The sequence below is a fragment of the Hemitrygon akajei genome, chromosome 1 (assembly GCF_048418815.1).
Source record: "Hemitrygon akajei chromosome 1, sHemAka1.3, whole genome shotgun sequence".
In the NCBI taxonomy this organism is placed as follows: domain Eukaryota; kingdom Metazoa; phylum Chordata; class Chondrichthyes; order Myliobatiformes; family Dasyatidae; genus Hemitrygon; species Hemitrygon akajei.
Window position 1 is genome coordinate 27233410 of NC_133124.1, and position 25508 is coordinate 27258917.

Genomic DNA, 25508 nt, shown 5'->3' on the forward strand with positions numbered 1-25508 from the left:
GCAGGATAGGTATATGGAGCTTAGAAAAGTAGAGGGCTATAGGTAACCCTAGGTAATTTCTAAAGTATGTACATGTTCGGCGCAGCATTGTGGGCCAAAGGGTGTGTATTGTGCTGTAGGTTTTCTATGTTTTAAAAATGCTTATTCGAAATCATTAATGTGGATTGTGCCATGGGGTGCTGGTTTATGTTTTGCAAAAATAAAGTAAAATATTTTAATTCCTGATTTGATAAGCATTATGTAATTTCAATCCTAATTCCAGGTTGAACTTTATGTCCATCTGGATGGAGCCATAAGACTTAAAAGGATTTTGAACTATGCCAAGTAAGTAATAATACCTCTTTTTTATATATGTGCATAATGAATGAGTAACAAATAATACTACTTTTTCTGAGCACTTCAACCAATACCCCTTAAAGTGTGTTTACCCGGGTGTTTTCAAGGCAGTCAAAAATACATTGGATCCAGGTGAAAATGTGAGTTCTCCCACTCACTCAGTCACAACACAGTTAATTATGCAATATTTAGGCTCCAGCTACCGTTCACAATCTATCACACTTGGGACTGGCTATAGATGTTTTCACTGGGCGTCTGGAATCCAGGCTTCTTGGCTCTTCACAATGGTTGGTCTCCGGCCTCGGGTGACTAACAATGCCATCCCTGCTGCGTGGGTAGAAGCTTTGCTGGCTGCTGCCAAGGTTCTCCACTGCTGACCACCAGAGTAGAGTTATCACTAAATAGATGATGATCAATGATACTCCTGTTATGGCCCTCCAGAAATTTGGCTTGACTACTTGGATGGCAAAGTAGGAAGGTTATTGTTAGTCACTTAAGAGGGTACAGATAGCTGGAAGCCCAAGTGTTGAGAATGAAGGTGAGGGTCAAGCTGATTTTGCTCACTCTCCTGTGAATGTTCTTTCCTTTCTCCATGGCAATGAGGCTGTGAACTGATCCGGCTGCTCTGCAATCTGGCCCACTGATGTGATGAGATGGGACCTAGGCTTGGGCCTACTATGGCTGCGCTGGGAGTGAATCTGGGGCTCAGTTTGGTTCAGAATTTTGGTGGCTTGCTATTGTGTGAATGATTCGTGATTTTTTTCCCTCTCTTTCTCTGCACAGTGGTTTTTGGTCTTTATTTTTAAAATGGGTTATTTGGGTTTCTTGCTTTGTGGCTGCCTGTAAGCAGACAAAATTCTAGCTGTATATGTCCTTTCATAATAAATGTGCTTTGAATCTTGAATCTTTGAATCTTAATGAGTCTGGGGGATGTTTTGGATGTATCCCTGCAAAGCAGTAAGAAGGGAATATTGGCGCTCTATTACTTTATTTCCCTGGACTGACATATACATGAATTATTCAGTCACCAAATAATGGACCTTGCAAGTGGGCAGTATACCTATTCTTGGCAAATAATCACTAACGTGTGAGGTCAGACTGAATGACTAGCCCAGCTGGTTTTGTAGATTTGAATCTTCCACGTGTCCAAGGATAGCTTAACCACTCTGCCTCTGATACGAGTGGCCACGTGCCCCAGACAGAAAATTAGAGAGCAAGATCATTAAAATTATGATTATACCTTTCGAATGTCAGTAAAACCAAAAGTTGAATGATTTGTACTACTCTGTAACCCTCTGGGCAGGAATAATTAAAGGAAATTGCTAATTTTCTGTGGCTAATTTTTACATAGAACATAGCATGTACTACAGCACAGTACAGGCCCTTCAGCCCACAATGTTGTGTTGACTTTTTAACCTACTCTTAAGATCAATTCAAACCTTCCCTCCTACATATCTCTCAATATTTCTATCTTCCATGTGCCTATCTATGATTTTCTTAAATGCCCCAAATGTATCTGCCTCTGCCGCCACCTCTTGCAGAGCATTTTGTGCACCCACCACTCTGTGTTAAGAGAGTGGTGAGTTCATGGAACGCTCTGCAAGGGTGGTGGTTTTCATAGCTGTTTGCCAATATGTCATGATAACTGTTCAGTCTCAGGTGATGTGGCTTGGCCACTATTTTCCTCTTTTAGCAGAACTTCAACAAGCTAATTACAAACCCATTTTGTCTTAAAAATGAAATTATCTAACAATTAGCAGAAGTTCTTCTATTCCTATTAGTCAAATGTATTCAAAGTCAGTCACCTACAAGCATTAAAGTTTGAAAATAATGATCAGAATAAATTGAACAGTGACTTTCCTGCATAACACGTACTTTCTCTGCTTGCTGTATAGGGCCACTTGTAGCCACTTCCCTTCAGCTTTCCTGATGTCAGCTATATGTTATCCCTTTTGGCTTGCAATATCAACAACATTTTCTCCCATGGGGATTTCTGAGTACACACTTGATTTGCTAGTTTTACCAGAGTTGCTCAGCTAGTGACAGACCGTTTCAAGTACTCTCTGAGTTTTGCCGACAATTAGGCAATATGTACGTCCTTGTGTGAAGACAGGCAACAATAGAAATATGCGTATTAGAATGATTTCTAAACAATAGGGTCTAGGGATCAGGGATCCCTAAAAAGACAAGAGTCTCTTTGTCCTTTACTTCCTCTTTCAAATCCATCTATGCTTTGCCCTTCCTTTTACTATTAAACACCATCCTGGAAGAGCGATTTCAGAGGCATTTCCAGAAACAGTAATACTTCCTTTATTAACATACAATAAATTTCTTAATATTTGTAAAGTAAATTTATATTCTTAAACAACTGTCTGAAAATATGTACATGTGTTCCTGGCTAACAAATTAATCCACTGAGTCTCTGGTAGACTGAATGCTGCCACCCGATTTCGCTTTATATTGATCTATTTCCAGTTTGTTCATTGTTATTTCTTAACACCTCTGCTTTTGTTTCTCTCCTACACTCTGTTAGTTTCCTATCTTCATCTTTTCCTTCCTCAGCTCTACTACCGATGTCTTTTGCTTAGTCGTTCACTGAATGCTGTTTTTGTCTCTCCTGTTAGCGTTTCCTGCTCCAGCCTTTGTTCCTTGCTGCTGGGCGTTCTTGCTAATGGTTCCTTTCAATTCTGCAGCTGCTGTCCAATCCATTGTATTATGTTATTAATCTGTTACACCCCTACATAATCCATTTAGAAAGAAATAAAATTTAAAATGATACATCTGTCATGGCTTTCCACTCAGAGAATTTCTTTCAGACTCCTTTGCTCCTGTGCAAAAACAGTCTCTACCCAGCCATTGGAGTGTGCCTACAGATTTATTTTATTAAACAAAATACACTTTATTCAAAAATAAAATTATGTACAATAAACCATTCAATGATTCTCAATCCTTTACAAATGTTTCCGTTACGGTCTTTACATTTCCACACTTTTAGCCACCCAGGTGGCACTCTATTTCATATTTACATACCCTTGTTGAGGGGTAAACACCCCACCCCTATACCCCTCAACTCCCAAGGGAGAAGAACCCTAAACTGTGGTCCTTCCCCACTGGGCCCTTGCGGTGGCTGCACCAAGTTTCAGTGCATCCCTCAGCACGTACTCCTGCAGCCAAGAATGTGCCAGTCGGCAGCATTCCCCCACGGACATCTCCGTGTGCTGGTAGACCATCAAGTTTCGGGCCGACCAAAGAGCGTCTTTCACTGAGTTGATGATCTGCCAGCAGCACCGGATGTTGGTCTCCATGTGCATCCCCGGGAACAGACCATAGATCAGAGAGTCCTCTGTTACGCAGTTGCTGGGGATGAATCTCGACACTGTCCCTTCCATCCTCCTCCACACCTTCTCCATGAACCCACAGTGTGCAAAGAGGTGGGTCACTGACTCCTCCTCACTGCAGTCCTCCCGTGGGCAGCGGGGTGTGGAGACGACATCCCAGGTGTACAGGAGGGATTGGACTGGGAGGGCCCCTCTCACCGCCAGCCAGGCGAGGTCTTGGTGCCTGTTGGTGAGCTCTGGTGATGAGGCATTTTGCCAGATGAACTGGACAGTCTGCTCAGGGAACCACCCCACTGTGTCCATCATGTCCTTCTCCTGCAGTGTCTGATGGCCCTGTGGTCAAAGGCGTTGACCTGGAAGAACTTTTCTATGAAGGACAGGTATGGTGGCAACGACCAGCTGACTGGGGCATTGCGTGAGAGTGGGGCCAGACCCATCCTTCATAGCCAGGGCAACAGGTAGAACCTGAGCACATAGTGGTAACTTGGTGCCTACATACCTGGGATCCACACACAACCTGATGCAGCCACACATGAAGCAGGCCATCAGGGTGAGGGCGAGGTTGGGAATGTTTTTGCCCCCATTGTCCAGGGACTTGTGCATGGTGGCCCATCTGACCCGATCTATCTTGGATCCCCAGACGAATCTGAAGACGGCTCGGGTGATTTCCGAGCTGTAGGAGCGGGGTACTGGCCACACCTGCGCCAAGTACAGCAGCCCTGAGAGCACCTCACACCTGATGACCAGGTTCTTGCCCGCTATCGATAGGGAGCGCCCTCCCCACAGTCCCAGTTTCTTTTTCACTTTGGCAGTCTGCTCCTGCCAGTTCTTGTTGCACAGCTCGGCCCCTATGAACCAGATCCCCAACACCTTCACGGGATCAGACCTGATGGTGAAGGGGACACTGGATCGGTCGGGCCAGTTGCTGAAGAACATGGCTTCGCTCTTCGTGCGGTTGACCCTGGCCCCTGACGCCAGCTCAAACTGTTCGCAGCTGCTGATCAGCCTGTGAACTGACCTTGGATCAGAGCAGAAGATTGTCTTTACAAAAGTCCTCTCTCTGTAGTATATGTTTCTTTTCTGAAAATAAATGATAACGTAGTGGTTACCACAACACTTTACAGTTCCAGTGATGCAGGTTCAATTCCCGCTGCTGCCTGTAAGGAGTTTGCATGTTCTCCCCATGACTGTGTGGGTTTCCTCCGCATGCCACTTTCCCACCACAGTCCAATGAACTACCAGTTGTAGGTTAATGGTCATTGTAAGTTGTCTTGTGATTAGGCTACGATTAAATCGGGGTTTACTGGGCAGTGTGGCTCAAAGGGCCAGCAGGACCTTTTCTGTGCTGGATGTCAATCAATTAAACAATAGATAAATAAATAGTTTAATAAACATTGTTTCTCCTTGTTTTAGCCAATTCTGTTTTACTTTCAGCAAGTCATTCCAGAAGTTTTCATGTTTTATTGTTTTACAACATTGAATCGCAGTGGATTTAATTAGCCTTTTTTAACAGTGATCAACAGAAAAGACGCTTTTGTGTTAAAGTGAAAATAAATTTCCACAAATTGGTCTAAATTTGTTACAATTATTAACTACAAAATAATTGATTGCATAATTACTCACCCTCTTCAAGTCAGTATTTAGTAGGTACACCTTTGGCAGCAATTACATCCTTGAGTCTCTGTGGATGGGTCTCCATCATCTTTGCACATCTGGACACTACAATTTTTCCCATAATTCTTTACAAAACTGCTCAAGCTCTGTCAGATTGCATGGGAATTGTGAGTGAACAGCCCTTTTCAAGTACAGCCACAAATTCTCAATTAGATTGAGGTCTGGACTCTGACCTGGCCACCCAAGGACATTAACTTTGTCATTTTTAGCCATTCCTGTGTAGCTTTGGCTTTATGCTTGGGGTCATTGTCTTGCTGGAACTCAAATCTTCTCCCAAAGTACAATTCTCCTGCACACTGCATTAGGTTTTCCTCCAAGATTTCCCTGTATTTTGCTGCATTCTTTTTACCCTCTACCTTCACAAGCCTTCCAGGGCCTGCTGCAGTGAAACATCCCCACAGCATGATGCAGTCACCACCATGCTTTGTGATAGGGATGGTACGTTTTTGATGATGTGCAGTGTTTGACTTATGCCAAACATAGCGTTTAGTCTGATGGCCAAAAAGAGCATAGACTATAAGACCATAAGACATAGGAGAAGTATTAGGCCATTCAGCCCATCAAGTCTGCTCCGCCATTCCACCATGACTGATCCCAGATCCCACTCAATTCCATACACCTGCCTTCTCGCCATATCTTCTGCTGCCCTGACCGATCAGGAAATGATCAACTTCTGCCTTCATTATACCCATGAACTTGGTCTCCACCGCCATTTGTGGCAGAGCATTCAGACAGACAGACTGACAGACAGACATACTTCATTGATCCTGAGGGAAATTGGGTTTCGTTACAGCCGCACCAACCAAGAATAGTGAAGAAATATAGCAATATAAAACCATAAATAATTAAATAATAATAAGTTAATCATGCCCAGTGGAAGTAAGTCCAGGACCAGCCTATTGGCTCAGGGTGTCTGACACTCCTAGGGAGGAGTTGTAAAGTTTGATGGCCACAGGTAGGAATGACTTCTTATGACACTCAGTGTTACATCTCGATGGAATGAATCTCTGGCTGAATGTACTCCTGTGCCTAACTAGTACATTATGGAGTGGATGGGAGTCATTGTCCAAGATGCCATACAACTTGGACAGCATCCTCTTTCAGGCACCACCGTCAGAGAGTCCAGTTCCACCCCCACAACATCATTGGCCTTACGAATGAGTTTGTTGATTCTGTTGGTGTCTGCTACCCTCAGCCTGCTGCCCCAAACGTGGTAGCACTTGCCACCACAGCCTCGTAGAACATCCTCAGCATCGTCCGGCAGATGCTAAAGGACCTCAGCCTCCTCAGGAAATAGAGACGATTCCACCGATTCAGCACTCTTTGGCTAAAAAAAATTCTTCCTTCATTCTAAAAGGTCGCCCCTCAATTCTGAGGCTGGCCCTCTAGTTCCGGATATCCCCACCAGAGGAAACATCCTCTCCACATCCACCCTATCCAGTCCCTTCAACATTCTGTTGATTTCAATGAGATCCGCACCCATTCTTCTAAATTCCAGTGCGTACTGTCCCAAAGTTGCCAAACGCTCATAGGTTAATCCCTTCATTCCTGGAATCATTCTCGTGAACCTTCTCTGGACTCTTTCCAATAACAAAACATCCTTTCTGAGATAAGGGGCCGAAAATTGTTGACAATAATCCAAGTGTGGCCTGACGAGCATTTTATAAAGCCTCAGCATTATCTCCTTGCTTTTGTATTTTATATTCCTTGAAATAAATGCCAACATTGCATTTACCTTCTTTACCACAGACTCAACCTATAAATGAACCTTCTGAGAGTCTTGCACAAGAACTTCTAAGTTCCTCTGCACTGCTGTTGTTTGAATGTTCTCCCCATTTAGATAATAATCTGCACTACTGTTCTTTTTACTTACTATACATTATATACTTGCATTTGTATTTATTTTATGTCATACATCCAAGGGAGTAAAAACCTTTATGTTGTGACTCTGTCACAATGTACAAGCAATGAAGAGGGGAAATGTGGGAGGATATTGCCCAAACACTAAGATTGTATACATAATTGTTTCGTACAGACAGATACACAATGTACGTTCAGATATGCAGTCATATCAAGGTGTATTAATAAATCTGATACCTGGTGAAAGAAGCTGACCTGGAGCCTTACGGTCCTGGTCTTAATGGTACCGTTTCCATGACGGTTGCAGCTGAAACAGATTGTGGTTCGGGTGGCTGGAGTCACTGATGATCCTCTGGGCCCTTTTTATGTGTAAATATCCTTAATAGAGGAAAGTTCACATCCACAGATGTGCGGGGCTGTCTGCACCACTTTCTGCAGTGCCCTGTGATTGAGGGTAGTACAGTTCCTGTACCAGTCCCCTTTCTTGCATGGTCACTTAGTTTTTGAGGATGGCCTACTCTAGGCAGATTTACAGCTGTGCCATTTCTTTCCAATTCTTGTTGAGTGATGATTAGGTGTGTCATATTAAAGGGAGTGAATACTTATGCAAACAATTATTTTGTGTTTTATATTTGTAATTAATTGAGATCACTTTGTAGAGATCTGTTTCACTTTGACACGGAAGAGTCTTTTTCTGTTGATCAGTGTCATAAAAAGCCAAGTTAAATCAATGTTGTAAAACAATAAAACATGAAAACTTTCAAGGGGGATGAATACATTTTATAAGTACTGTGGGAATAAATAACAAGCATAAAATAACAAGATCAAAGAGTCCTTAAATGAGTATTGTTCAAGAGCCTATGGTTGAGGGGTAGTAACTATTCTTGAACCTGGTGGTGTGAGTCCTGAGGAACTTGTACCTTCTACTTGAAGGCAGCAGCGAGAAAAGAGCATGGACTGGGCAGTGAGGTTCTTTGATAATGGATGCTGCTTTTCTGCGACAACGTTTCATGTAGATGTGCTCAGTGGTAGGGAGGGTTTTGGCCATGATGTACTGAACCAAATCCACTACCTTCTGTAGGATTTTCAGCTCAAAGGCATTGGTGTTCTCATACCAGGCTGTAAAGCAGCCAGTCAGCACACTTTCCACCATACAGAAGTTTGCCAAAGGATTTTGATGACATGGTGAATCTCCGCAGACTCCTGAGGAGGTAGAGGCACTGCTGTGTTTTCTTTGCAATTTTATTTGTATGATGGGTTCAACACAGGTCTTCTGAGATAGTGACACCTAGGAATTTAAAGCTACTGACCATCTCCGCCTCTGATCCGCGATTGATTACTGGCTCATGTACCTTTGGTTTTTCCTTTCCTGAAGGCCACAATCAGTTCCTTGTCTTATTGCCATTGAGTGAGAGGTTGTTATTACACTATTCAGCCACGTTTTCTATCTCCCTCCTGTATTCATCTCCTCATTAGATGCAGCCCGCAACAGCAGTGTTACATCAGCAAACTTGTGTATGGTGTTGGAGCTGTACTTAGCCATACGCCAATATGCTGTATAAATTTCTAAGAAGTGATGCAGTGACATGACATGAAGAGTTTTCCATTAGCGTCTTCCACTGGAAAAAAATGCTCTAAGAAGTTAAAGATTTTAGGCAGGCACAGGATACGACGATTCCATTCAGAGTGTGCTTCCCACTGTAAAACAAGCTCTAAGGTGGAAACCAAGCAGAAAAGGAGGAAGTAAAGAGGAAAAAAAATATGGACAGTGATGTGGAGATCTAGATTGGTTTTTAATGGATATCTGAAGTGAGAAGCTCGGTAGCCAGGGAAAGTGGTTTTCACATAAAGGAGCAGACTCTGATGGTGGAAGTAGGAAGTAAGCAGTATCTGGAGAAGAAGAGAGTTCACACAAATACACTGTCAAGGGGAGGATTGGGTGAGGTACTTGGAGGGATAATGAAATAAGATCACAGCAATGTTTGAAGTCAAGGTTGAGATTTTACATTTCATTGTCCAACGTGCCAGGTTATGTCTTAAACCTCTGAGTGGGACTTCAATCCAAAACCTTTTGACTAGGGCAAGGGGGTCAGCAGTTTGCAAAAAATTTCAATAAAGAAAGAAAGCACAAATTTCTGCAAACACTCAGTGAGTACAACAGCTTGAATGGAGAGAAGTTTTGACCTTTCACCCACAATATCTTCTTAGAAAAATAAATTAACAGCTGAATCAACAAATAGAAGAATATAGAATATAAGGCAATTTTTCCCATAAGGTAAAAGGGAACACTTTTCAGAGAATTGAAATGAATTGTAAACATAGAATATGGAACAGTACAACACTGGATAGGCCATCTGGTCCATGATGTTGTACCAGTCTTCACGCCAAGTTATGCTAAAAGTTCTTTTCCTGTGAATCACCCATATCGATCCCTCCATTTCCTTTATATTGATGAGTCTATCTGAAAGCCTCCTGAACTCTACCCAACTGCCTGCTTCCATTACTAACTGGAATTCCTTTATTTCTGTTACACATACTACGGTATAGTGAAAAGCTAGTCTCGCATGCTATTCATACAGATCAATTTATTACACAGTACTCTGAGGTGGTACAAGGTAAAACTATATCAGAATGGAGCATAGTAGCTACAGACAAGGTGCAATGCAGGTTGACAGTAAGTTACAAGATCATAATGAGGTGGATTGTGAAGTCTTATCCAACTTTTCATACCAGGGAACCATTCTATAGTCTTTTAACAGCAGAGGTAGAAGCTATCCTTGAGCCTGGTGATATAAGCTTCAGACCTTTGTATCTTCTACCAGTAGAGCGTAGGGAAGAGAAAATGTCTGGGGTGGGTGGTGTATTTGAACACGCAGCAAGAAATACTTACAGAATCCATTGAGGGGAAGCTGGTTTCCCTGATGTGCTGAACTGTGTTCACCATTCTGCAGTTTCTTGCAGTCGTGGGCAGAGCAGTCCCATACCAAGCCATGGTACACCCAGAAAAAATTGGAAAAAGTTGTTAAGGATTAATGAGGACATGCCAAATTTCTTTAATCTGCTGAGGAAGTAGAGGTGTTAATGAGCGTTCAGTCCAGTAAAGGTTGGCTGATTCAGTTTACCATGGATATGTGCGTTGTTACAGTATCTGGAAATTCAATTGAAATGATTGATGTGGACAAAAAGGGTGGTGGTGGCGGTTGTCCATTGTGTCCGACAATGACAGAAGACCTGTGTGGGAAAGTTTTTACAGTGGAAAAGCCATTGCACTGGGGCAGTTCCATGATCTCGACCTCAGAGTTCCCGGTCCAGTGGTATGAACAAGTGGACAAATAGGATAGAATCTGAACTTATGTGCACAATTGTATGTGCAGAGAGAAAAAGCTTTTAAAATGTTAACAACATATTAGAATTCATGAATTGGAATAGAGACCATGAGAATAAAGAATATTGTAAAAAGAATATGAATAATAAGTAATTAAAGCTAATGAGCAGTTTTGGATGTTTCTTTATAGAGAGGATATTAAAATTACATTTAAATTCATTACAATAATGACAAGGGGATTTTGGAGATGCTAAGACTAGTTCCGTTGAAGATAGGAAAGTAATGAAGAGTTATATTGTGAACTTTTATTTGTTAATAATGAAAGGCTTTGCTTCATCTGTTTTCCTTTCTTGTCTCTCTTTGCCTCCATCTATGATTCACCTACCCCAATCTCAACTCCACTCCTGTTCCCAACTCTTCCTGGGGCAACCTGTTTATTACCTTACTCTCCTCCCCAGTCCACCAATCATCGTGGGCTCCTTTCTCAGCCCCCAATTCTCTTTATTGCAATCACCCCACCTGATGTAGGGTTTCAATTCAAAATGCCCGCAGTTCCTTTCCTCCCAAAGATTCGACATGCTAAGTCCCTCCAGCAAATTGTTTATTACTCCAGATTCCAGTTTCTGCGGTCTCTTGTGCCTCCATTTGATATACCAGTTTCCACCTCTTCCTTTTTCGGTAAAGTGTTCACTGACAAAACTCAAATCTGTATTTTTCATGATTTTATGATTCATTTCTGCCTTGTTCGCTGCTGCCTCCACTTTTAAAAATCCTCTAAGATTTTATTTTTGTTCATCTGATATATCTTTTTTGACCTGGCCTAAAATTGATTTGCTTTTGCCTATTTTTGAATCACATTGTTATGTCTTTACATGAAAATTGTTGAAACTTAGAGAAATAAAAACACTTTAATTGTAAAATATAATGAAATTTCTTTACTTCAGGAAAAGGGAAATCCAGTTGCCAGCAGAAAATGAACATGAGCTTCAGAAACTCATATCCTGCAGCAAACCATCAACTCTTAGAGACGTTTTGTTATAGTTCACTTACTATATGCCTGTGATTGCGTAAGTATATTCTCATATCACACTTTATCCTAAGATAACTAGACTATCAGACAGAGGGGCAGAATTAGGCCATTCAGCCCTTCAAGTCTGCCCTGCTATTCCATCATAGCTGATTTATTATATCTCTCAACCCTATTCTTTTGCCTTATCCCCATAACCATTGATGCCCTTACTCATCAAAAACCTATCAAACTTTGTCAAATGCTGTCCCTTCCCAATTCCACGTAAAGAAAACAAAAAAAAATAATTATTCCTTGTTCTTTCAGGATACGTAAATAAGGGATACATTTATACTTTGATCCTAATAGTTCAAGTTATGTTCAAATTAATGAAAGGTGCAAACTCTTGGGATATTGACTAACGTTATTTCCTAGTATAAAGAAACAACATCATCAGAAGGATTAATCTGATGTAATGAAAATTTGTTTCTTGGGGATATTCAAACCTTTAATGTTACATCAGTAACTGAAGAGGCACTAGCTTTTATCAATTGCATGAGGAGCAACTTCTCCATAAGAAATGGTGGAAGATAATTATCCCACTCTGTCATCTCTCTGGAGTGCAAGGATGACGTTGTGAAGCGTGGTGGTGAACAGTACACTAAAAAAGGCCATGAGAGAGTAGGGCTCTAATAAGAGCAAATTAGTTCCAGATCATTTCAATAATTGTTAGCTCATAAAAGGAATTTAACCTTATCACAGTGGGCTGTCATTATTTCCTGTTTTATGGCAAAATATATGAAATTGAGCAAGTTCTTCCATGAATTTTACTTTGTTCATTTGAAAATGCATATATGGTAAAAGTTCTTTGGTTTTCAAATTAGCTACATTGCATTAGAGTGCTGTATACTGATAAGAATTGATAAGAGAGCACAGCATAGAAAAAAAATAAAATTGATGTTTCATGATCTGCTCTAAGAGGTCTTTGAATTGAAATATTAATTCTGTTTCTCACTCCACAGATATTAATGTGGATTAGTTGGATTAAAAATTGTATGCTTTGTATGATGCCTGGATATTTTTATTACAGTTAGAATAAAATGTGTATTGAATTGGGTCCAATTATGTTCTGTTCAGACATATTAAATTTTAATAGGGTTAGAATTAAGCCATTTGGCCCAGCATGTCCACTCTGCCATTCTGTCATGGGTGATTTATTATCCTTCACAATCCCATTCTCCCGCCTCTCCTTATAACCTTCGACACTCTTACTATCAAACTCCACTTTAAATACATCCAATGACTTAGGCTCTACAGCCATCTGTGGCAATAAATTCCACAAATTTACCGGCCTCTGGCTAATGAATTTCCTTTCCATCTCTGTTCTAAAGGGACATCCTTCTATTCTGAGGCTGTGCCCTCTGGTCCCGGACTTCCCCACAAAAAGAAACTTTATGCCTAACTATAGTATTTTGAATGATGCAAGCCATTTGGATTATTATTAATAAACATGATTTACATGGCTTTCAAAAATACATAGCAGCAGCATATCAGCATTGAATGAAAATTATAATTTACCTGTAAATTCAGAACTTGGATTGATTATTCATCAATTAAAAATATAACTTTACTGTATTTCTTATGATGTTTTTCATCTATGATAGAAATTGGATAGCTTGCTGTCCAAATAATTCACCAAGATTTATTTAGTGTCTTCAGATAACATGCAATTTTAGCAGTCAGTGAAACTAGCAGATTGATGTTGCTTGTGACTTGTTAACAATGAGTTCAGTGTTGCTCTACCAGGAGCATTTGTACTGCTTCAGCTAATTTGCAAGACTCAAAATGAGTTAGAGCTTTGCAAATGTTCAAACTATTTATGTTTAATAACATTTAATTTTCCAGTGGTAGCAGAGAAGCTATTCAGCAAATAGCTTATGAACTTGTGGAAGACAAAGCTAATGAAGGAGTGATATACTTTAAAGCCAGGTACAGTCCACATTACCTGGCGAACTATAAAGTTCATCCTCTTCCATGGGGACAATCAGAGTAAGTAGGTTTAATTAAAATCACTTGTTAATGGAACGTCTTTATAAGGAATCAAATATCGTTGTTCCATTCATACTATTTAATATTTCCACACTTCAATATGCAGTGAAATTATTATAATTTGCTTTACAATTATTTAGAAATCCTGAAGGTTTGCCGTGTGTATCACTATAATCACATGCAATTCCACCACTTATCGGGTGGAGGGTGGGGTTGAGGGAGGAGGTAGCTCCGATGATCTTTTATGACTAACCTGGTATATTTCCTATGTGCTACCTCTCACACCTAGGACCCAATTCCCAAACTCTCTTGGGATTTGCCAGGTTCTATGAATCACACTCCCTTGAATCTTTGCTGGGCTTATTACAGGAACATTTAACAAAGCTTATCAAATAAAGAGCTAAGGTAAAAACAGCAAATGCTGTACTCAGCAAGTCAGGCTGCATCCATGGGAAGAGAAAAAGAGTTGAGAGGGTTCTCCACGCTTCTCTATGACTCCATGTCTCTATTTACAGGATATTTTTTGTTTTAGGTTCAGATTTTCTGAAAATGGGGATGATGTTTGTGCTGCCTTAGTTTCTATTAATAGGTAGTGGGTTGGAGATACGTCTTTACCAAAGGAGGTGCAAGGCGCACCTTTCCTCCACTAGTCTGTAGGTCACCTTTGGGCAAAGTGTAGCACCTGCTTAGCTCCCCACCCCCACCCCCGGATCAGGTCACATGAAGCCATGGAAGCTGGTGGTGAATGATTGTATGAGCAGCTGGTGCACATCGCAAGTCCTGGTTATGCGACCATTGACACCAGGCAGACAATCTCTGAAGTGTATTGGTAATGGCTGGGGCCACCTGCCTTGTAAAGACACTGCCCAGAAGAAGGCAATGGCAAAACACTTGCGTAGAAAAATTTGCCAAGAACAATCATAGTCATGGAAAGTCATAGTCATGTCATAGTCATGACATGATCCCCATGTCATATGACGCGGCATAATAATGATGAGTTTCTATTATGAAGAAAGACTTTCATGCTTTGGGCACTGGTTCCATTACTGAACCTCTCAAAGTCAATGAATAAGTATAACCACTGTTGTAATCTATGAAATATAATAGCCAATTATAAAATATAGTCAGCTCCACAACAGCCAACATGCTCAGATCAGATGATCTGTATTTTTATTGTGAAGTGAGTTATCTTGGAGAGAGCACAAACCCCTTTTATCAGTGAGGTTTCAACTTCTGAGTCAGGCAAGAGTCCAGCAAATGAGCTAGAATTGTGGTTTCAGAATTCATGTTGAGACTGTGGCTGTTATAGGTTAAGTCTAGATGCATTAAATAATCATATAGGAATCACATTGAGCAAAAATAAGCTAAAGTAAAAATCAAAAAAAGAAAACAGCTGGAGATGTTGGAAAGCTAATCAAAAATGCTGGAAATATTCAGCAGGATCCATCCATGGGAAGAGAAACAATAGAGTCGATGTTTCAGGTCAATAAAAAAAAGAATTTTGACAAGGAGTCTCCTACTTGAAACACTGTCTGTTTCTCTTCCTGCAGATGTGGCATGAGATGCGGAGTATTTCCAACATAATTCTGTTTTTGCTTTGGCAAAAACCCAGCCATGCTATTTAATAAAGCAGCTAAGAGTCGGCAACATTGTTATATTGACAAAGTCACATTTCCTTAATTGATTACATGATTATAATAATCCATTTTACAGCCATTGCTACCAACCTAGTATTATAAATTCAGATATTTAAAAACTGCGTTCAGCTCTGGAATAATTGTAGTACAATTTGAATACCATTTACCATATTCTGTCCCTACGCTAATACAGTACACCCCCACATCACGGAGGGGTTGTGTTCCTAGAAAACCATTTGTATTGCAATTTTCAGTAATGTACAGTCAACGGTTCAATGGTTCCATTTAATATCAGAGAATGTACAAAGTATATGCTGTGATATTCTTACTCTTCACAGATGTCTACAAAATAGAAGAAAACCCTCAAAGAATGAATCACAGAAAAACATTAGAACCCCCTCCCATGCACAAGCATCAATCCTCCCCCACCTGCCTCAGCAAAATCATCAGCACCCCACCACCTGCCATACAAGCAATAGCAAAGCCCCCAAAGAGACCACGATCTAGAGTCCGTCAAAAAAGCACTGTTCATCCCAACATTCCGACATCCACAAGCTGTCTCTCTCACTAATGTGGAAGAGGGAGATGTCACTCCTCCACAGTGAGAGGGAGATTAACAGCTCGCGGTTTTGATGTTACAGTCTGCAGTATCACTTATTTCGACAGCAGTGTAAACTTCTGTCTCGATGTTCCAATCTCCTATACCACTTTAGTTGGCGACACCGGTGAGGATTTGGGTCATCCACAGAACTGCAGAGCCACACCCCAAAGGTGCATGTCTTCCAAGCCACTCCTGGAGGTATCGAAGACACTAGGCCGCTTGGCGAGCTCAGAAAGAGAGAACCCACTGCCGTGAAGAACTGCAGTTTGAGTGCAGCCGTAGATCACAGACTGTGACAGGACCTCAACCACCTTGAAAAGGAAAGAAGAGACACTGACGAGAAGAATTTAAATGGTTTCACAGATGAACTGGAAGAAGTCACCCTCTGGCACCATCTTTAGCTCTTCCTAAGTCTCTTGTCAAAAAGACAACATTTGTTGTCCCTTTGCATTTTTATGTTCATTTATTTATTTCTCACATAAATTCCGTAAGTGTTTTCTTAATTTCTTTGGCAATGACTTTGTGAATTCTGTCAGGGTGAATTTCCAGAGCTACAATTGTAGTTCTTTCCTGATTGACTTATATGTTCCAACTGTCTTAACCTTAAGATCATCAACTATACTATAACACACTCTTTTATTGACGGTTATAAATTATTTTGACATTAGCTTCACCAACAATTTTATTTTTAAAATGTCCTCATTTTCAAATCTTTCATATTCTGCTTGAATTATGAATTCAAGAAAGAAGATGGTGTTGTCACATGAACAAAGTCACTGGAGAGAAGTGCTGGTAGGTATGAAGCAGTCTCTTTGTTCGACAAAATGAGATACAGCAGCATTAGATGGAAACTCTCTTGGAGGAAGGGTCTGTCTGACCTGGCGCTACATGAATTTTTATGTGCTAAAGGTCAAAGGACAATTCCATATTTACAGTGCATCCACAATGATTTCTTTGAACTACACACAAACTTCACATCCCCCACTTCGTACCCACACCACAGATATCTGAATGAATTTTATTGTCTGATCTTCCAATTAATTGTGATTCATTGTTATGAATTGCATTTTAGATTTAATCCACAGTTCAAATTTACGTCTGAAGACTGGTGGCTGAAGTCAGTTGCTGAAGTTATTTGCTATGTGTGCTGATCCCCAAAAAAGTGCTGTAACAGATGACACCAGTGAACAATGTGACCAAGGGCGACACCTTCCAGACAGTTCACGAGACATCTTCTTTTTATTTCAAATGTGGTTCTGCTGCTGTTGGAGACTGAGATCTATATTTTGCTGGTGTGTTTTCAGGCCGATTGAGCAACCTGGCACTTTGCTATCTCCAAGAGGGTTCTGTGAGGCTTTGAGCGAAAAGTGCGGCTTTGGGGCCAAGAAGTCTGGAGACAGGTCACGAGCCCATGATTGACTCCATTTCTCGCTGATTAAAGCGCCGAAGAAAATTGAAACCATTGAGGCGAGTGCAAAAGGCGAGCCTGTTGTTGTAGTTAATAGGTTAATCCTATGCCACTCAGATAGCCACTCCCACACGGAAGGAGTTCACACATTGTACAATCAGGGTTGTCAATAAAGTTCAGTTGAGTATCCTGCAAGGCTGCCCTCCGGGTGTCTCTCTGCACTCTCCTTCAATATCGAACACAACATGGTGTCAGAAGTGATTCATCATCGACAAAGGAGATGCCCAATAAGAAGGTGCGGTCAGAAAGACTACAAAAAGATGTGTCAGTAGAGCTCTGCTCAAACAAAACAGACAAGCGATGCCCTACTCTCTGACCACAGTGAGGCATATACCAGTCCCATTGATGAACAAAGAGCAGGTAAAATGTCTAACAACAGGATATATTCCACATGAAAGAGCTCTGTCCAGTAAAAGAAATGAATTCTACCGATTCAACTCTACCGATAGAGTTGGCCATTATAAAAGCTGGTGTCACTCAAAAACAGCTTTTCAGAGGTCATAGAAGACCTTGATCAGACAAAGAGAGAGCTTTCCCTGTGGCTCTCAATTCAAATAGATAAGGCTGGTGTATTAGTTGCAAAATGAGGCAGTGACATACAAAGTGAGCAATGGGGCAGATGGCAGAGCCATCCCCAAATGTCTGTTCACAAAGTTAGTGAAGACAACAGGCATTACGCTAAGCCCAACAAGGAAAGTGTTCATGGGTCCAGAGAAACATAAGCTCAGTGTGAAAGGAAAGTTTCCTACTTGCATCCATAAAAATAAGAAACAATTAAAAGAAGATGTCTATGTTGTTCCGAATTTCTTCTCACCATTGCTGGGACAACGTCATTGAGAAACTGAACCTCATTACAAGGTTGGATTCACTAAACAAAGTTCAGTGGCAGGAGAAGTACCCAGAGTTGTTCACAGGCCTGGGGGTACTGAAAAAAGAACACCTTATCCAACTGAGGACAAGAGTGATGTCCTTCTCTCTGACCACAATGAGGTGTATACCTGTACCAGTGATGAACAAAGTCAAAACTGAACTTGAAAGAATGGAAGCACTCGACATCATAACTAGAGTGAATGGACCTACTGACCAGTGTGCAGGCATTGTTCACGTTTCCAAGCCAGATGGCACAATGAGGATCTGTGTTGATCTAACAAAATTGAGTAATGCTGAGAGGCAGGGGAAGTTTATTCTGCTCTCTCTTGAGCACACATTGGGTATGCTAGGTGGAACAAAGTTCTTCACCAAACTAGATGCAAATTTGGGGTTCTGTCAGATCCATTTAGCTCCCAAATCTCAGAAGCTCACAAACTTTATCACACCATATGGATGTTATGCCTTCAAGAAGCTCCCTTTTGGCATCTCATCAGCACCTGAACTTTTTCTGATGAGGATTAACTAAATTTTGGAGGGACTGGAAGGAGTAGTCAGCCACATGGATGAGCCATACTCATCTTCAGAGGCTCAACTGAGGAACATGACAAAAGAGTGGAAGGTGACTTGGAGAAACTGAAACAGGCTGGAACCACCCTGAACAACAAAAAAAATCAAATTTGCAAAGTTGGAGGCGAAGCTCTTAGGTCACCAACTGCCCTCAGAAGGAGTGCAACTCGATTCAGAAAAACTGGCAGGAATTCAGATCATGGAACAACCTACGAATGTGTCAGAGATTGTAATTTCCTTGGCATGGTAAAACAGCAGGGAAAGTTCATTCCAGATTTGGCAGAGAAAGCAAAGCCTCTACATGACCTCGTCTCTCAGAGAAATGTTTCGACCTGGCACCCAACACAGGAGAAATCATGCAGAGCTTATCTCACCACCAACATTGGCGTTTTTTGATCTGAACAAAGCAACGAAGGTCTCAGCAGGTGGCTCTTCCTTTTCTCTAGGGGGAGTGTTCATGTAAAACTGCAGTGGTGTATGGAAACTAGTGGCATATGTGACAAGAGAACTTATTCCTACTGGACAGTGTTTCGCCCAAATCAAAAGGGAGACGCTGGCTCTCGTGTGGGGTTGTGAACGGTTCAGCTGGTACCTGATAGGCACTAAATTTCTGCTTGAAACAGACCACAAGCTACTTGTCAGTCTCCTCAGCTTGAAAAACTTGGATGACTTACCTCCATGTCAACAAAGATTCAGAATGAGGCTTATGCAATACTGTTACAACAATGAACATGTCCCCAGCAAATCTTTCACAGCAGCAGATACTTTGTCAACGATGCCATGTAAAAGTGAGTGAATGGAAGCTGACTCCTCCCTCATGGAAGACACTGATATCTACTGCGCTTAGGTGCATGAAAGTGTTCCTGCATCACAGAGTAAACTGGCGCTTAGTTGAAAAGGGACCAAAATCTGCAGCAAGGTCATGCAATACTGTGAGCATGGATGGCCACCTATTTCTAAAGGAGCTCACAAACTCAGACCATACTGGCTTGAAAGAGACACACTCACTGTTCTTGATGGTTTGTAGCTAAAGGGCTCCAGACTCCTCATTCCAGCTTCCATGCACACCAAAATCATTGGTCAAATCCACCAAGGACATCAGGGCATCAAAAAATGTCATCTAGGAGCAAGACATACTGTGTGGTGGCCTGGTCTGAGCACACAGCTGGGAGATTATGTAAACCAATGTGAAGCATACAGGAAACTGCACAAAAATTCATGCTGAACCTTTCTGTCCCACAGAATTCCCAGACATTCCATGACAAACTATAGGCACAGTCACCTTTGAGCTATAAAATGACAAATATCTGCTCACTGTGGATTAATACTCATGGAATGGTGAGGAGTCCAAGGTGTTCTCTACATCCTCAGCATCAGTTATACAGCACCTGAAAGCTGTGTTCATTCACCATGGAATACCAGAGGCACTTGTGTCAGACAACTGTCCACAATCCAGCTGCCCAGAATGCAAAACCTCTGCTGCAAACTATGAGTTCAAACTGTGAACAAGCAGTCCACAGTACCCACAGGTAAATGGAGAAGTGGAAAGAGCAGTGCAAACTGTTAAACGTCTCCTACTGAAGGCAAAAGACAACTACAAAGCACTGCTGGCTTAATGCTCCAAACCTCTTAACAAGTGGCTACTGTCCATCAGAGATGTCAGTGGGCTGGAGACTGAGAACAAGCCTGCCCATTCTTCCTTCCCTTCTCCAATCTCACTTACAGGACTTAGACAAAGTGAGAAATTTTGAGACAACCCAGTATGAGAAAAAGAAGAACATGTATGTTCTCAGAAACAGAGCAAAATCATTGTTGCTGCTTAGGAGTGGTGCAGCATGAACTACTATTGTGATTGCAACATCAAAAGGTGAAATCAGGTGGAACAGATGTGTGCTTGTGCGCTTTCAAAGTCCGCAAATGGTAGGGGAAGAAATAGAGTTGTCTAATCCTTCTGATGAGGACCACTCACCTGAGTTATACGCACCTGTTCAAGAATTTCCATCTGCTCCAACAATTCCAGGGACCTATACCACATATGATCTTTTATCTGTCCCAGCACAGATCCTCCGGCAATTGAGCCATTGAACTCAATAGCCTAATAAGCTTAGGGTAAGTGACTAAAGCAGCAGAATAATCCTCTTACATTGCTGGAGTGTTCAGATAGCCTATCCCTCCATTGCTCCTAATGTTGAAAACATTTCACAAAATAAGACTGTTCTTAAAAAAAATTGATTAAAAAAGAGAAATACAAAGAGAGAGAGTTACCATTAAAACAACAAAGAGAAAGACAGTTATAATGTTGGCAATTCTTTTATGTTTATGTAAAGAGCGTAAGTTCTGTGTAATGGGTAAAGTGAACCGAATTGTATAAGTTCGGTGTCTATAATTTCAATGCAGTTCTATAGAGAAGAAGTACATACTAGTTTTTCTTTTTATCTAAGAAGGGGAGATGTTGCAGGAGTTAATAGTGTTAATCCTGTGCCACTCAGTTATCCACTCCCACATGGGAGGAGTTCACAAGCAGGATTATCAATAAAGATCAGTTGAATATCCTGCATGCTGCCATTCTGGTGTGTTCTGTACTATCTCTGTGCAACGTTGTCTACCAGCCTCTCAGTCGCTGCTGCCAGAGGAAGGTTTCACATGTGACAGTCTCTCTTTCCCTCTCACTCACCACCCCCAAAGAAAGGTCGCTATATTCAAATGATTTCTCTCTTCATCGATGCGGTCGGAGAATGGTGCTGGAGTTGTGGGTCTTGAACAAGGTTTAATTGACGTGGTTTGTGGGTTGTACTCTGTTGTTCAGCTTATGATGTGTTTTTGTTTTTTGGTTGTTCCTTTTTTTGTTGCTAATTTGGGCGATTTTGATCGGGGAGGCCTGCAGATAACAAACTGAGCTGAACTGAATATGCCTGGACTCCTTGGGTTTTGTGTTTGTTTCATTCTGTTTTTTTGCAGTTTGTGTGATTTGTTTTGGGGGAGAGGGGTTTGATGTTTTACTTTGAACAGTTTCCATGGTTTTCTTTGTTTCATGGTTGTCTGTGGGAAAGATGAGTCCCAGGATTGTACACCGCATACCTACTCTGATAATATATGTACTTTGAATATTTGATTATTTTAACAATAGATTGGTTGAGGTGGGGAATGTTAAAGAAGTCAACTCAGCTTGGAGCCAAATTGGTTACTGAAATTGTGAAAGATCTTGGATGTTCATACTGTATATTGCTTGTAAACTATGGAGTCCATTATTGGGCCAATAATGATGGTGTGGCTGTTATAGCCTTGCTGGGTCTCACGGATTTCTTGTATCAAATGTGCAACAGGTTAGTTAGTGTTTGCAAATCGAATTGAATTTCAGAAGTGGAATAAATGGCACAGCCATAATTTTATTGTGCATTTCATTTGAACTTGCAAGAAAATTTCCAGCATAGCTGCTTTGTCCATGGTTTTCCCACTGTTCCTTGCTCATCAGTGACAATGTTCCTTGGCAATATATAAGCTTTTAAGTTAGTCAGGTCTGTCCCTTCAACATCATTAACCAAATAAAAAGAAAACTTAAACTAGACATATTAAAACAAATGCTGGATGAGTTCAGTAGAGGGGAATAAACTGTCCATGCTTCAGGCTGGGACCTCTCCATAGATGCTGCTGGCCTGCTGAGTTTCTCCACCATTTTATGAGAGTTACTCAAAATTTCCATTATCTATAGAATCTTGTGCCCAAAATGTAAATGTTCTTTTATTTTTAAGTAATCTGAGCATTAATTGTATTTTGCCTCCTGGGGTGATCTAAGTCCAGATGAAATTGTTAAGATTGTCAATCAGGGTTTTCAGAGAGGTCAACAGGATTTTGGCATTAAAGTGAGGTCAATTCTCTGTTGCATATGCCACATGGAAGGTAAAATTTTTTACTGAGATAAAAGGATTTTCTGAAATGTTATTATTTCAAATTTCTACTATGTTGTTACAATTTACAAAAGAACCCAGCAAAGTCTAAATATTTCATGAGCAGCAATTTCCTGTTGGTTATTGTGGAATTGTTATGCCAAGCCCTTTTTATACTGTAGCTGAACATCTGACTGAATAAGTTGTTAGTTGTATAGAACTTTAGCTTTCCTTTCTGTTTCTTTAGCTTGGTCGACTGAAGTTGTGCAGCTTTGCAAGAAATACGAAAACCAAGGTGTGGTGGGAATTGACCTAGCAGGAGATGAGTCTATGGACTGCAATTCCTATCCAGGTCATGTACAAGCATTTGAGGTGGGATATCAAAACAGATTTTGCAATACAGTTTTCTTTATTTACAAGCACTATCTCTCTTAATCCAATTTCAAATTAAATTAAAAATAGTTACAAATAATACACATGTATTGATTACTTTCAGCCACAGTCACTTCTATTACTGCATGAAAATATGGAATGTAGATGTACAGTTTGTATAAATACTCTTTACATATCATTGCTACTACACAATTAGAGAAGCCAGGTGGTATATCTAGAAGAACTGCTGCCTTCACAGAGCCAGTGTCCCATGTTTAATCCTGGCTTCCAGTGGAGCTTGCATGTTTATTCCTGCCATCTCCATGTGGTCTCCAAAACACCAAATTACCCCTTTGGTATGGATGAGTAGTAAAATCTGAGAGGAGGTGTGTTGGGGAGAGTTGACTGACATGAGGGGAAAATGGGATACAGGGGACAATGATGAAGAATTGGGATTGTTGTGTGAGCTGGCTTAGACTCAATGGGACATGTATTCTTACTTACCCCACAAACAGGACCCCACTGATGAGCACCAGGCCGTTGTCTCCCACACCATGACCAACCTTATGGACTCTTGGGATCTCCCACCCACTGCCATCAACCTTATAGTTTCTGCACCTCACACCTTCCATTACTACCTCCTGCCCAAGATCCACAAACCTGCTTGTCCAGATAGACCCATTGTTTCAGGTTGTTCCTGCCCCACTGAACTCATAACTGCATACCTTGACTCTGTTTTATCCCCCCTAGTTCAGTCCCTTCCTACCTACATCCATGACACTTCACACAATTTGGATCTTTTCAATAATTTCAGGTTCCCTGGCTTCCATTATCTTGGTTTTACTATGGATGTCCAGTCCCTCTACACCTCCACCCCCAGCCAGGAAGGTCTCAAAGCTCTCCATTTTTTTCTAGACACCAGACCTAACCAGCTCCCCTCCACCACCACTCTCGTCTGTCAAGCGGGACTTGTCCTCATTATCAATAATTTCTCCTTTAGCACCTCCCACTTTCTTCAAACAAAAGGTGTAGCCATGGGCACTCTCATGGGACCCAGCTATGCCTGCCTGATTAACAGTTATGTGGAATTGTCTATGTTCCAAACCTACACTGGTGATCGTCCTGCACTTTTCCTATGCTAACATTCATGATGACACTGGTGTGCATCCACTTTGCCTCCAACTTCCTCCCTGCCCTCAAATTTACCTGGTCTATTTCCAAGGCCTCCTTCCCCTTTCTCGATCTCACTGCCTCTGTTGCTGGAGACAGCTTAACTACTGATGTCTATTATAAACCCACGGACTCTCACAGCTACCTGGACTATATCTCTACCCACCCTGTTGTAAAAACCCCATCCCCTTCTCTCAATTCCTCCGCCTCCACCACTTCTGCTCTCAGGATGAGGCTTTTCATTCTAGAACAAAGGAGATGTCCTCCTTTTTTCAAAGAAAGGGGCTTCCCTTCCTCCAGCATCTACGATGCCCTCAACCACATCTCTTCCATTTCATGTACACCTTCTCTTACCCCATCCTCCCACCACCCTACCAGGGATAGGGTTCCTCTTGTCGTCACCTACCACTGCACAAATTTCCGTGTCCAGCACATAATTCTCTGAAACTTCTGCCAACTCCAACGGGATCCCACCACCAAGCACAGGAGGGAAGATGGCTGAGGACGCTGTCCCTGTTGCACAAGGTGCTTTGTGCAGCTGAATGGTTTCAAGGAGAAAGGACTATTACTCCCATGGGGGAGCCTATTTGTTCGAGATGGATTTTGAGCAATATTCAAAAGGAGGTGTGTACTTTCACACAGACTGAGGGTCCAGCACGTAAATTAAAAACAACCTCAAGATGAGCTCCAATTTATGTGCACATTTGACTGTTTAATTATAGTGGGTCCTTTTGTTTTTTCTTTCTTTTCGTTAGTAACTGGTTAAATTAACATTCATAAATATACTTTCTTTATAATTATATGCAGCGTCTGGTTTGTTACTTTCTGTCAGGTGATTGGATGGGAGCAGTAAGTTACACAGTATTCACACAAATCGGGTTTCAGGTGGGCAAGACATCCTAACCTCACGGGTTTGGCGGGACCCAAGTCATATCGACTCTAGAGATATGGAGAAAGTGGTTTTCTCACCGCTCAGTCCGGTGGCTTTTAGCAAGGGGCTAATGAGCCTCATCTTTAGAGACACCCAGTAAAAAGGGGTTTCAGAAGATGGGTGACAGAATAAAGCTATCCAAGGTAAATGTAGAAGAGATGGTTGATTGACCATACGATGTATTAAATTGCCTTCACATACACTTATTTGCATTTCCTGTTGTTACATCAACAAACATGCAGTGAGCAGTGCACAGATATAAGTTAAAAGATAAGCTAATATATAGCAATGCACATAGAAAGCTTGAGAACATCAGCAAGTCAGGCAGCATCTATGAAGAAGAATGAACAGGATACATTTTGGGCCAAGACCCTTCAAGGGTTCCCAGCCTTTTTTTTATGCCATAGACCAAAGCCTTTT

At 41.3% G+C, this 25508-nt stretch overlaps 1 pseudogene; it reads left to right on the plus strand.

The window, feature by feature from the left end:
• LOC140725077 (adenosine deaminase-like) overlaps positions 1–25508 on the plus strand; it is a 63062-nt pseudogene that overhangs the window by 30249 nt on the left and 7305 nt on the right.